A 12,405-nucleotide genomic window follows, 5' to 3' on the forward strand; every position below is an offset into this window, starting at 1 on the left:
AAAATCTTGTTGTGTTTTTATTGACTTTTGTGACTATATTTGGGGTAGGGGTTTTAGTATCTATGGTGTTCCTTAAGACATGGGATATCACACCATCATTCTAATTTCTAATACAATCAATGTTACTAATATACTCATTATAAGGGATAATTTCATATAATTACTTTTAATAGCAAAATTATATATTTTTCTTAGAGAATTATATGATAGATTATGGGTTGACTGGTCTGGTCGAGTTTGGGCCATGTTAAGTCTGCACGCACCAGGGTGCACTCACTAGAGTATTTGTCAGTTATGATAATCGAGTGATAACATCTGTTAATAACCAATTCATACGCGAAACACGTATTAATCAACCATTAACTGATTTAATCAGATCGATTATCGATCGATAACCAATTAACCTTTTAAGCAACCCTACGTACATTAGCTAGCTAAGATTAGGGCTACAAAAAGGACATAAACTAATACTCACGAAATTTGCAAAAGACAACCCGATGAATCAAAATGTAGATACTTAGATTCAAAACTCTTATTCAGTGATAAATATGTAATTTTGAAGGTATTTGATAGTATTTGAATTCAAATAGTATGCTCCTTGAATCACATTTTCACTCGTTCTACAATTTTACACAATACATTTTCTACAATATTCTAATTTGCTTCAACTATTAGTTTATTACATAATCATTTCACACTAGATAGTCGTTATGAGCAAAAAGAAAAAGGAAAGAAAAATTACAAAAACCATATTGATGGGACTTAAATAAATATATAATCATATTTAAAGTTGAATAAAGTCCAAACAATCATGGAGAATATAATTTATGCGTTGAATTTAGATTATTTAAATCTTAGTGATGTATTTATCAAAAGATTATACATCAATAAAAAGTATTCTTGCAAGATATAACTAATAATTACATCTTGTATTTAAGTGAACCAAAATCCTTTTGGTGGGGCAAGCTTTATCTTCATAATGTGGGCAAGAACCAAGTAGAAGGTCAATGTGATAATTATTTTTTTCTTTTGCTTTTGGTTTATTTTGGAGGAGTAATTTTTTATATTCGAAAACTAGGTCCCAGTATGATGTAAGACTAATGACGTAAAATGATGCAATTTATGATATATTCATTATTGAAAAAAACATTCTTTTTGAAGTACTTAAGTAGGAGTAGTTAATTGGACAAATCTATAGTACATAAAAAAATTAGGGAAACCACATTTTTTCATTGGTGCACAAAGGGAACAAGGAGTACAATTTTTACCCCAATTTTTATACATTATTATTATTATTATTATTATTATTATTATTATTATTATTATTATTATTATATAGCAATAAATGTGCCACAAAATTCATATTTTCTTTCTTTACGAAAAATAGATTCATTTTTCAATGCTTGTACGTCCAACAAATTAGTTCCATTTCTTTCTATGAAAACTTTTTTACTAGTTTTATTTTTATTTCTCATACGTTACTTATATTTACATGGACAATCTTTGAATGATTATTTTTAGCCACTTTTATTATAAAAAAATATTAATATGTTTCTATCAATTTCTGTTGACGAAGTTATCCTTGCTTGGAAGAAACAAAGACTCATCAAAAAATAAAATAAATATTGTGTAATTTGCTTTTGTATTTGAAATATGTAACTTTAAAATCTAACCATGTTTCAAAATATTTAGTATATTTATTTTTTATATAATACATTCTCATTCTAAGTGGCACATTATTCTCTTTGAAATACATTACTCTAAATGACAAATTCTTAAAATAAAATATCACTCTCTCAATTTTATTCTCTCTTATAAATTCACTCTATTTTCTTTTCATCCCACTCACAAAAGAATACTAATATCACGTGCCAAATAAGATTTGCTCTACTTAAAATTGGCAGGAAGGAATAATTATTTATCACAAATGAAAATCATAGATGCACCACTTCATTTCATGGTCTTTACTATACTACTTACATGAGTGTAATATTTAAACTTGCAATTTATTCTTGGAACCTTGAAATAATTTTCTTTGTAACTGAAATTAGTTGAAAATTGAAAAAAGTGAGAAAAAATAAGTCAATTCTCTCTCCCTCTCTAGTTTTGATTGGGCCACGCGGACACGAGCTAGACGGCTGGAGTGTGGGACGGTGGGTCTATGTCAGACAGTCAGTCACCATTGGATTTTTTTGATACACCAAAATAATTAAAACTTATTTAATGATAATCTACATGTCTATTCTTACTTAACAAGAAATATTTATTGTCTTTTCAATCGTAATATTTGTAAGTTGAGTTTCTAGAAATGAGCTAAGATTATAACGAATAGATTCTGTCAACGTGGAGCGTTTTTAGTTGGATTTCTAAAAAAGCGCCTTATGATTTATCGTAGTTAGTAATACTGGTATTATTACTCCCTCCGTTCCATTAGTAATAGAGACATTTCATTTTCTGCACTTATTTTTAAAAAATAATATTAAATAGTTAAAGTGGAGAGAGAAAAGTAAATGAGAGAATAATGTAGAGAAAGTCTTATCTACAGTATTCCTCCTCTTACTTTATTTTTTCTCCACTTTAACTATTTATAATTATTTTTTCAAAGTGAGTACGCAAAATGAAATGCATTTATTACTGTAGAACGGACGAAATAGTAATTAGAAATGAGATTTCTTTAATAAGTGTAGAATCACACATGCTAACCTCCGATTTGCATAATATTTTGTGATGAAGACATTGACATTTTTTAACTTTATGTAATGAAATTATAATTTTACGTTTACTTTTTATTAAGTTGAAAAAAATATACTTATCCATTTTCTCGTTCATTCGCTACAAATTACTGTAAATTATTTTCACCGATCAATTAATTTCTTAAACTTATATTCTAGATCCACTACTAAATCACGAATATAATAAAGTCTATTGAATGAAAAGTTCATTAAAAATTCTAGAAAAACTTGTTTGCATAAAAAGAATCACTATAAAACAGTATTTATAGTCATATATTTAAGCATCCATAAAAATATCTCAGTTGGTAATTAACTAATTACACATAGTACAAGTTTTTGTCAAAATTATTAACTCCCATTCATGAATTTGGGGGGAGACAATTTTCAAGTACAAACTCAACTAGTTTGAAAATATAGAAAAAAGATGAAAATAGCTAAACCCTAAAATATTGATTTCATATGGTTAGAGAAGGGCCTCCTCACCTGCAACCATAACCTTGCATTTAAAATTAGCTTATGGAATGTTGCATCTGTTTTTTTTTTTTTTTAATTTATGTTTTATTCTATTTATAGTAGTGAGGACAGGTGGTGTGCTTCATGTCCATGTCATGAAGAGGCTAAGAAATATTTATTGCAAGCACAATCCTAAGAGTATTTTTTCTCTTATTTTTTTTATCTGTAATTTTCATTTCCTTTTCTACTCAAAAGCATTGATTGGAGTAAGATAATTGAGTCTACACGTGTCCATTGTAGCAGTTCTTCAATTCCTAAAAGCTTTTCCACACACATCTCTTTCTCTCTCCACCCCCTCTCTCTCCTCACAATCCCTCAAGCTTGAAGCTTAAAGGATGTGAACACATAAAAAAATTAAATCTTGCATTATTGCTGAGCTAACCCTTGAGTCATTTCTATTCTTAGCAATGTTTGTGATGCTTCACATCGATTCTTGGTAAGATTCCTTCATTTTTTTCATCTTTTACTTCGATCCCAGGTGAAAAAAATTGGTTCTTGGATGTGATAGTTCAGCTCCTTTTGTTATTAATTTGTGGGTTCCTGCTTTATGGAGTAATTGTTGTTAAAGGTTGAATCTTGATTGCTTTTGGGGGGAAGTCAGAGATTTGTTTGATTGTAATTGAGAGGCTGAAAATTGTTGCCTTAGATCCATGAAACCTGTATTCCATGTGGCAAAAAGTTAGCATCTTTGTGAGTGTTTTCTTGTGAATCTTGATGAGTTTGGTTGCCTTTTTCTTCCTATGTTGTTTCTCACGAGTTTCGTTTCCTGGATTCAGATAAGGGTTTGTTATTTGTCCTTTTCTGCATCTTGTGTGAGTTAATATAAGAGGGTTGTGATTTCCTTGTTGAAAGGGGAGAATTTGTTAGCTTTAGATATCAGATTCTTGAAAAAAAAAACTTTGTGCTTTATTTGTCTGATTTATTTCTGTTTAGATCTCTGTTTTATGAAACTGTGATTAGTTTGTTCTGTTGATTCATGTGGTGTTTAGTTCTTTGTGAGGTGGGATAGCAGCTTGTTAGCTCTCGAATCGTTGCGTTTCAACCTCGTGATCTGGCTAATGCATGTCTCCGAGAGTCCTCAAGGTTCGGTTAGAAGCTTGCGTAGCCTCAAGAGAACTAATTGATGGACGAGATGTGTCCAACGATTGCAGTTACAGTTAGCTTAGGTAACCCCGTGTGTGAAAGTCACAAGGAGACTGCACGGCTCAAGCTCGAGACAGAGCCAGCAATGGTGTTGGATGATATTTCTCGTTCTAGCTCGGATAACACGGAAAGCAACAATGTTCCAGTAGTGCCCCGGGGAAGTGAGGCGAAACGTGATCTGTCACAGACGATGGCTGAAAATTGTCAGTTCGGTAGTGATGTTCAGGAAAGTGAAGAAGACGAGGTTCTCTCCATCGGGGAAGGCCCTGACTTGAGTAGTGTGGAGTTGGTCCCCTTAGATTCTTGCTCGGATCTAACCGTGCCTTTAGATACCGCACCGGAGTCCAGCTTACCCATTGCTGTCGAGATCGAGGGCGTTGATAACGGCCAGATAGTTGCAAAAGTCATCAGTGTGGAAGAAAGAAACACTAAGCGGAGGTTATCTCACGATAACATCACAGTAGCTACTACACAAGATGAAGAATGCTCGAGTGGGCCTACTATAAAGGCATCGGTAGTTTCTCTCAAGTTATCCGGTGAAAAGGATCCTAGCAAAGGTGGGGTAAAGAGTGTCTACGAGTTGGATTGTCTGCCTCTTTGGGGTTCGGTTTCCATCATTGGACTTAGGCCGGAGATGGAAGACGCTGTTGTAGCCGTTCCTCATTTCATGAAAATTCCCATCAAGATGTTCATCGGTGACTATAAGATAGACGGGATAAGTCAAACTCTGACTCACCTCACTTCACACTTTTTTGGGGTATACGATGGTCATGGTGGATCTCAGGTCTCAAGACGGGTCAAGATCGGTCAAACGCCTTAATCACAGGCTTCAAGTCATATAGGGACATATCGATAATTTTATATGTGCACCATAGTGTTTGATCCGGGTCATGACCCGTCCGAGGGTATTATTGTCACATCACATTTTCAACCTCGTTTTGTTGATTAATTCACGCGCTCGCTCGTGCAACAACAGGCGATAGATACTTGAAGCCATGGATCATCCCGGAACCCGAGGTGATGTTCGTCCCTCGAGCTAGGGAAGACGAGTGCCTCGTCCTCGCCAGCGACGGCTTGTGGGACGTGATGACGAACGAGGAAGTATGCGACCTTGCACGGAAACGGATCTTACTATGGCACAAGAAGAATGGAACGAACCCGACAGCGAACCGGGGCCAGGGAGTCGACCCTGCGGCACAAGCAGCAGCAGAGTACCTCTCGAACGTCGCGATGCAGCGCGGGAGCAAGGACAATATATCGATCGTCGTCGTCGACCTGAAAGCCCAAAGGAAGTTCAAGAGCAAATGTTGAAGGCTTTGGTGGTTATGATAGGCTCTTTATATACAGCACAATGTATCACTTCATTATTACATAACTTGGCCATTTATTTTTCATATGGGCCTTAGTTTTTTATGAGTATAGTGTATCAGTATGTAATGTAACATAGCTGCAATATGAGAGTTAAATGACCATTGTATGAATTTTAGGCTATGATCAAAGTTATGTGTATGAGTATAGTGTATCAGTGTGTATTTAGTACTTTATCTTAAATTTAAATGCATAACATTTTTTCATACTAAAGAGTCGGCAACCTCGGGGGTAGGGCGTTGCCGAGCCTTGGGAACTTGGAGGCGGATAATCCGGCGTCTCGTTGTTGAGATCGAGTGTAATACCCCAAATTTATAAATTAAAAAATATATATAGATATTACATCTGTCTCATAATAAGAGTCATATTTTGACATTTTGATTCGTCCCACAATTAAGTCACACTTCATTTTTACTATAAATAAATGGTAAGTAGTCACGTGCCATTATCTACTTCAAGCATATTTTATAATAAAATTTTATAAAAAAAATATGTCTCATCGTAGAATTTTAGTTATTTAGACTAGAATTTGAAAATTAAAAAGAAAAATGAAAAGATAGGAAAATGTGAAATATAAATGTAAAAGTAACTGATAAGAGCATCCCCATCCGTGCTTTTAAAAAAGAGTACATAGGTGGGTCTGGACCCACTTTTACTTCTTGTCCTTATGCAAGAGCACAACACCCATATGATTGGGAAAATTGAAAAATAAATTAAAACTGTGTAGAAAACGGATATAATTTATTGGGAAGTGAAAAAATATCTTTTTCATTTAAAAACAATTTTTTGTAATTAATTTGGATTTTAAAAAATATATAAAAAAATAAAGTTTATACCGTTGGCCAATCGCAACCTGCTACGTAAGCCTGCTCAGCAGCAAGGAAGTGCTCTTATTTAAGAGCACCGCCCCACCACTGGCCAGGACGGACAACGTGCATTGGTGAGCAGCGGCGTTTACCAATGTGATGCTCTAAAGGGTAAAACAAAAGTAACCTATACTCTCTCTCTGCTACCTCCGTTAAGCCGCCAGCGCCGGCGGCGGCTCCGCCGTGGCACTACAATTTCATGGATGGAGTTTGAAGCTCCACGCACACACACTTCGAAAATCCTTGGAATTGGAGGTTAGATTCTTGCTTTATAGTATACGAGCAAGTAGAAAAAACAAAATTGTCAATGTTCTAACTTTGAGTTTATGAGTTTTAGGTTTAGTTTGTGAACTGAATATGATTTAAGCATGAAAACTGAATTTAGTTTGGGGATTTTGTAGGAGCTGAAAAGTAGGGTTTATGGAATTGGGGGTTTTTTAGTTTTAATAAATTTGTGTAATTTAACTTTGATATTATGCAATTGGAGCTTTGTTATGATATTAGCAGTAGGAAACTGATTGAAAAATCTGGTTTTTGAGGATTATAAGTGACTATAAGGCATAAGCTCTTGACATGGATTTTAGAGATTTTTAATAAATTTTTGTTGAAAAACTGATTTTATAGGTATTATACAATCTGAAAACTGTATTTTAATAGTAATTGAGATGTGGGCATAGAATGGTTTCAGGCTCAAGTTAGTAAGTTATAAGCTTAAAGACTAATCTCTTCATCATTCCTCTGTCTCACATATACATAATCTCTTTATCGGTAAGGTTTGGAGGCCGATGAAGACGACGAAGAGTGCCACAACGAGCTTCGACTCGCCTATTTTGTCTATATGGAGACGTGAACTCGGCCAACTTTCTTCTCGAAACTTCGTTAGCCGTATTGCTGCCTCCGAGGTAATTTCCTAATTAAGGTTTTGTTCTTTTTAACATTTCCTAATCGGTTGTTGTTTTCAGGATATGGTGCTTCGTCTTGATGTTCAGCGGAAACTGCTCCGGCACCGGGATCACGTGTGATCTGTGTGTTTCAATGAATCTGGTGATATCCTCGTATCATGTTCCGAAGATCGGAAGATCAAATTGTGGGACTGGGAATCGGGTCGAGTCAAACATTCTTTCCATTCGGGCCACAAGCGTGGCGTTTTGAAAGCTAAGACAATGCCTTACTCAGAGGATCGGATCATCGTTACATGCGCTTCTGATGGCCAGGTCATTTTTTTTCTTCTGGGGTTAAGCATGCCGCTGCAGCTCATTAAGACCATCTCTAATAGAACTCTAAAACCTAAAATAGAGTAGAGAAATAGCTACAATATTACAACAAATCTACCCCATTTTAGGTTTTTGAACAAGAGATATCAATTTTTGAGCTTACACTAACACAATCAGTGTTTTAAAAACCGGTTTGGACCGGCAGGTCGGACCGGTTCGGCCGCGAACCGGTGACCTCTCCGGTCTGATTCACCATATAAAACCAGTGGAGCATTGAACCGTTTTGGACCGGGTGAATCGGCCGGTTGGACCGGAAACCGGGAACCGGTCGAACCGGTTACCAAATTTTTTTATTTTTAAAAATGAATTAAAAATCAATTTAAAAAAAATTTACACTAAACTTTCATTTCATATTAACCCATACTTGTATTGGGCCTATGAATTTATAAAAACTAGCTTAAAAAATCATTTGTGTCTTTCTTTTATAGAAGTATTCCACAAGATTGTTCTTTCATTTTTCAATGTGGGGTGAAAAGTTTGTTTTATAGTCATCTTTTACAATCTTTTGCCTTTACTTTTTCAATGTGGGATGTAGTTTGTTTTGTTAATATGTACTACTTCATATTATATCAACTATCACTTATATACTAATTGTATATTTATAATTAAAAGCTATATACATATTTTATATCATAACTAAAATTAATAAATCTTAATTAACTTTCAAATAAAGTTTTAATTACTAATGCTTAGATTGAAAATAAAATAACAAGAATATATAATGGGAGAAGTGTTCATAACATGAAAATTAATACATAGTATAATAAACATATGAATATGTATTTTTACATTACTAGTATTACTCGTTAAGGATTGGTATATATATGCTTTATCTATACTTATATATCTCTATATTATTTCAAATTAAATTATATATTGCATTAATGCTTGTTTATTTACATGTTTTGAAACCAAGTGTTTTATAATAAATATGTATTTAATTATATACTCATATATATATAAATGCTACAGTAAAACGGTTCGATCGATGGTTCGACCGGTTAGACCAGTTGAACCGTGAACCAGTAGCCTCGCCGGTTCGCTCGCCGGTCCGGTTTTTAAAACATTGAACACAATGGTAGTGCTTACAGATGCTTTAAGCATGTGGCACCTGAACAGCCTTTTTGTTTTGTTTTGTTTTTCAATTCAAAATGTGATTTATAAATGATATAGTTATTATTTAATTATGCATAGCATTAGTCATGTAAATTTGAACAGTGTATTGTTTTTATTTTTGTTGGAACTGATTGTTGTTTGATAGGATCATCGGGCTTTCTTATCTGTGGTTTTTAGAGTTTAAATATGTAACTTAAAGGGTTTTAGGGATTTCGTTGTTGTAAATTTAATAATTTTTGTAATGACGTACTACTTGATCGGAAAGTCACATGTAATAGTGTAAATATTTAAAATTTAAATGTTTTCCGTACTGAAAACAAGGGAGTGTGTTCATTACAGGTGAGGTATGCGGAGATTCATGAAAGCAGAGTGGAGACAAAACCGCTTTCCGATGAGGATGGGGCTGTACCGTACGGACTAGCCATTGAACCTGGAAGCCCTCAAATTTTTATGCATGTAGTTCGAATGGGGTTCAACATGTGAGTATTCGTTTCCAGTTTCCACTTACACATACTACAATAACATTCTATATTCTCTTTACATTGATGTAGAATACGTTTATTTCATTTGTTAGCACACTCCCTCAAACTCTTCAAAATGCATTTTGGAGGGGTTGAACCTTTTTGATCGGATTGGATCAAACTGAACAAAATTTGAAATCTAGATATACTGATGTAGGGCATTGTTTGTTTCAATTGCAAGCACTCTATCAAATATACCCAAATTGTGAGCTTGAATATACCATTGCATCATTCATTTTATTTGATGAGTCAGTTCAATTAACACACTCTGATATTATGAGAGAAATTCATGAAGTATCTTCTTATAATCATTGGTGAAAAGTGAAGTAGCTCACAAAAAACTTATAGATATTTCATAGTATTTGTTTTTTCATTTGTCATATATTGATTGTATTCTATTGATAAGCCAAATTAATCTGTTGTGCAGTTTGACCTGAGAACTCAAAGATGTATTAAACTTTTTGGTTGTGAGTCTGTTGCCAGCACTGTAGCTTTTCGTCATTCTGTATCTCTAAATGCAATCACCATTGATCCAAGAAATCCAAATCTGGTTGCAACTGGAGGACGTGATCCATTTGCTCGAGTTTATGACATTCGCAAATATAAACGCGATGGATCATCTGAATATGGTCAGCCGGCTAACTTATATCGCCCCCGTCACATAGTTAATCAAAGAAATTTCATAACAGCGTTGGCATATTCTTGTCAGAGCGAGCTTCTCGCCTCTTACAGTAAAGAATCTATGTACCTGTTCACCAAGGATGTCGGATTAGGGCCAATTTCTTCTCAGGATTCATCATCTATAATAAATGCTGAGAATAGTATAAAAGCTGCTCCACAATCCTATCAAGGGAACTTGAACCGTGACATCCTGTACAGCATGAAGGAGGTGGACTTTTTCGGACCTAAATGTGAGTATGTTGTGAGGGAACAGATATTGGTAAAATTTGCATTTGGAATAAGAAAGATGGTAAGCTTATAAGAGTTATTAGAGCAGAAAAATTTAAGGTAATCAGTGTTCAGAGACATCCTCATGCTACAGTGTTAGCCAGTTGTGGAAGAGGTATCAAAATTTGGGTTCCAAATGCCATTGAGAAAGCCATTCCACTAACAAATGAGGTATGTTTATATATTTTTCTTCCTACACCTTTTTCATATTGCCTAATGTCAAATGATTAAAATAATGGTTATTGGTTGCTATTCTTATGAACTATGATCGGATTCTGAATTTTCCCATGAACTTTAGTCATGTTTGGAATTTCCCACAATTGACTGTAGCTCATCGGATGATCTAGGAGGACTAACCGGATGGGAAAAACAATATGAAGTTTCTTAGTATTGTTTTGGTGGGATTTAGATTTGAGTGTACAGTGCCTTTATTTGTTAGTCATCTTCATTGAATTGAATCCTCTTCTTTGGGTTTTTCGGAAACATCAACTGTGACATTTGTGGGAAGTAGCAGACACACAATTAGTGTTCATGATTAATTTTTGAGGCTGAGTTTTAAGTTTTATTGGAAACTTCGGAATTCGGTCATAGTTTTGTGATATCATTGGGCGTTACCTAGATTAGTATTTTAGTATTTTTTAGCAAACTATGTGACATTTTGCAAGCTTTGTCTGCATTTTGTGTTTGTCTTTTAAGATATTCTAGTGTTTTGAAAGAAGTTTATGTTTCCACATCTCTTAATAGGACGGGGATAGGATCGTGAATTGCACGCCTCGAATGGTAAAGGAAAGTTGTTATCCTGATGACGACCCTCAGTACGATGATGGATATGACGATGGCGATGTAGATGATGCAGACGATGACGATGTAGTGGATATAGATGATGAAGATGATGTATATGATGAAGACGATGTAGATGATGAAGATTATACTGATTAATGAAATCTGTAGTTCTTGTTGATTTCTCTTTAAACACAAATTTACATATTTGATCTTGGAAAATGAATCTTTCATGAGTATGACCAGCAATCTATCATTTCAAATATATAACCGGACCTTTTTAAATTGGGACTTTGAATATATCAGGTGCTTATTACAACTAAATGATATGGTATCTTTCCACTTGATATAATAAAAAAAATATATAAATAAATGGGGTACAAAAAATATATAAATAAATGTGTAAGTTTTACAAAAGCTATAATTTAAATTAAATGATCTGATATCATATTGCAAACATAACATTCATCGACAAATATATTCCGAAAAAATCCCTAAAATGTAGTTTTAAATAAAAAGTTGCTACAATAAATTATTCAACAAAAACCTCCAAAAGTCTTCACCATCTACTAAAACCCGTAATATTAAAACTTAATTTAATTAATAATTTAGAGTTTATAATAAAAATAAATTCGTATAATTTGAATTTCCATACCACTAATTATTTAGTTAATCATATAGCAAAATCATTATTTTGTCAAATAAAGTGGAAGAATAAATAGTAATTACTAGTATTATAAGGCTCAACAAATTTGGTATTTAAGCATTTCATATTTTTAAGTTCGGTCCAATTTACAACTTTCATTAAAAAATTAATCCATTTTCGTATTTAGGTTAATGTCACTTCGCAATTTCTTCTATACTACAGATTAAAATTTTATATTATTAAAATTATAAATAATTCCAAAATTTGGGCATAAACTACAGCTAATCCTTAAATTAAAAAAGATTAAGTACCACTTTGCTGAATCTGTGGATGATGTTATGATTATGATCTATCTAATAATAATACAACACGTCGAACTTCTCGATTTTTATAATAATCTATGTTGCTTTAATAAAATAAATTAATAAAGTTTAGTTAAAACGGCTTGAATTTATTTACGCGGCAACTACACATCTCATGACGTCAAAGCAATCTGCA

At 33.6% G+C, this 12,405-nt stretch overlaps 1 long non-coding RNA gene and 1 pseudogene across 2 annotated transcripts; both read left to right on the forward strand.

Moving 5' to 3' along the window:
• Positions 1 to 3,468: 3,468 nt before the first annotated feature.
• On the forward strand, positions 3,469 to 5,897 carry LOC125206524 (annotated as a pseudogene).
• An 801-nt stretch (positions 5,898 to 6,698) lies between these two features.
• On the forward strand, positions 6,699 to 11,442 carry LOC125203867. Of its 2 annotated transcripts, XR_007173448.1 has the most exons (7): positions 6,699 to 6,877; positions 7,396 to 7,524; positions 7,585 to 7,836; positions 9,352 to 9,491; positions 9,961 to 10,162; positions 10,243 to 10,652; positions 11,226 to 11,442. It is a non-coding gene; the product is annotated as an uncharacterized LOC125203867 (long non-coding RNA). The 2 variants fall into 2 exon arrangements; XR_007173447.1 differs by having other exon boundaries at positions 9,961 to 10,652.
• The last annotated feature ends 963 nt before the right edge of the window (positions 11,443 to 12,405 follow it).

Source organism: Salvia hispanica, chromosome 2 (assembly GCF_023119035.1).
Source record: "Salvia hispanica cultivar TCC Black 2014 chromosome 2, UniMelb_Shisp_WGS_1.0, whole genome shotgun sequence".
NCBI lineage: Eukaryota > Viridiplantae > Streptophyta > Magnoliopsida > Lamiales > Lamiaceae > Salvia > Salvia hispanica.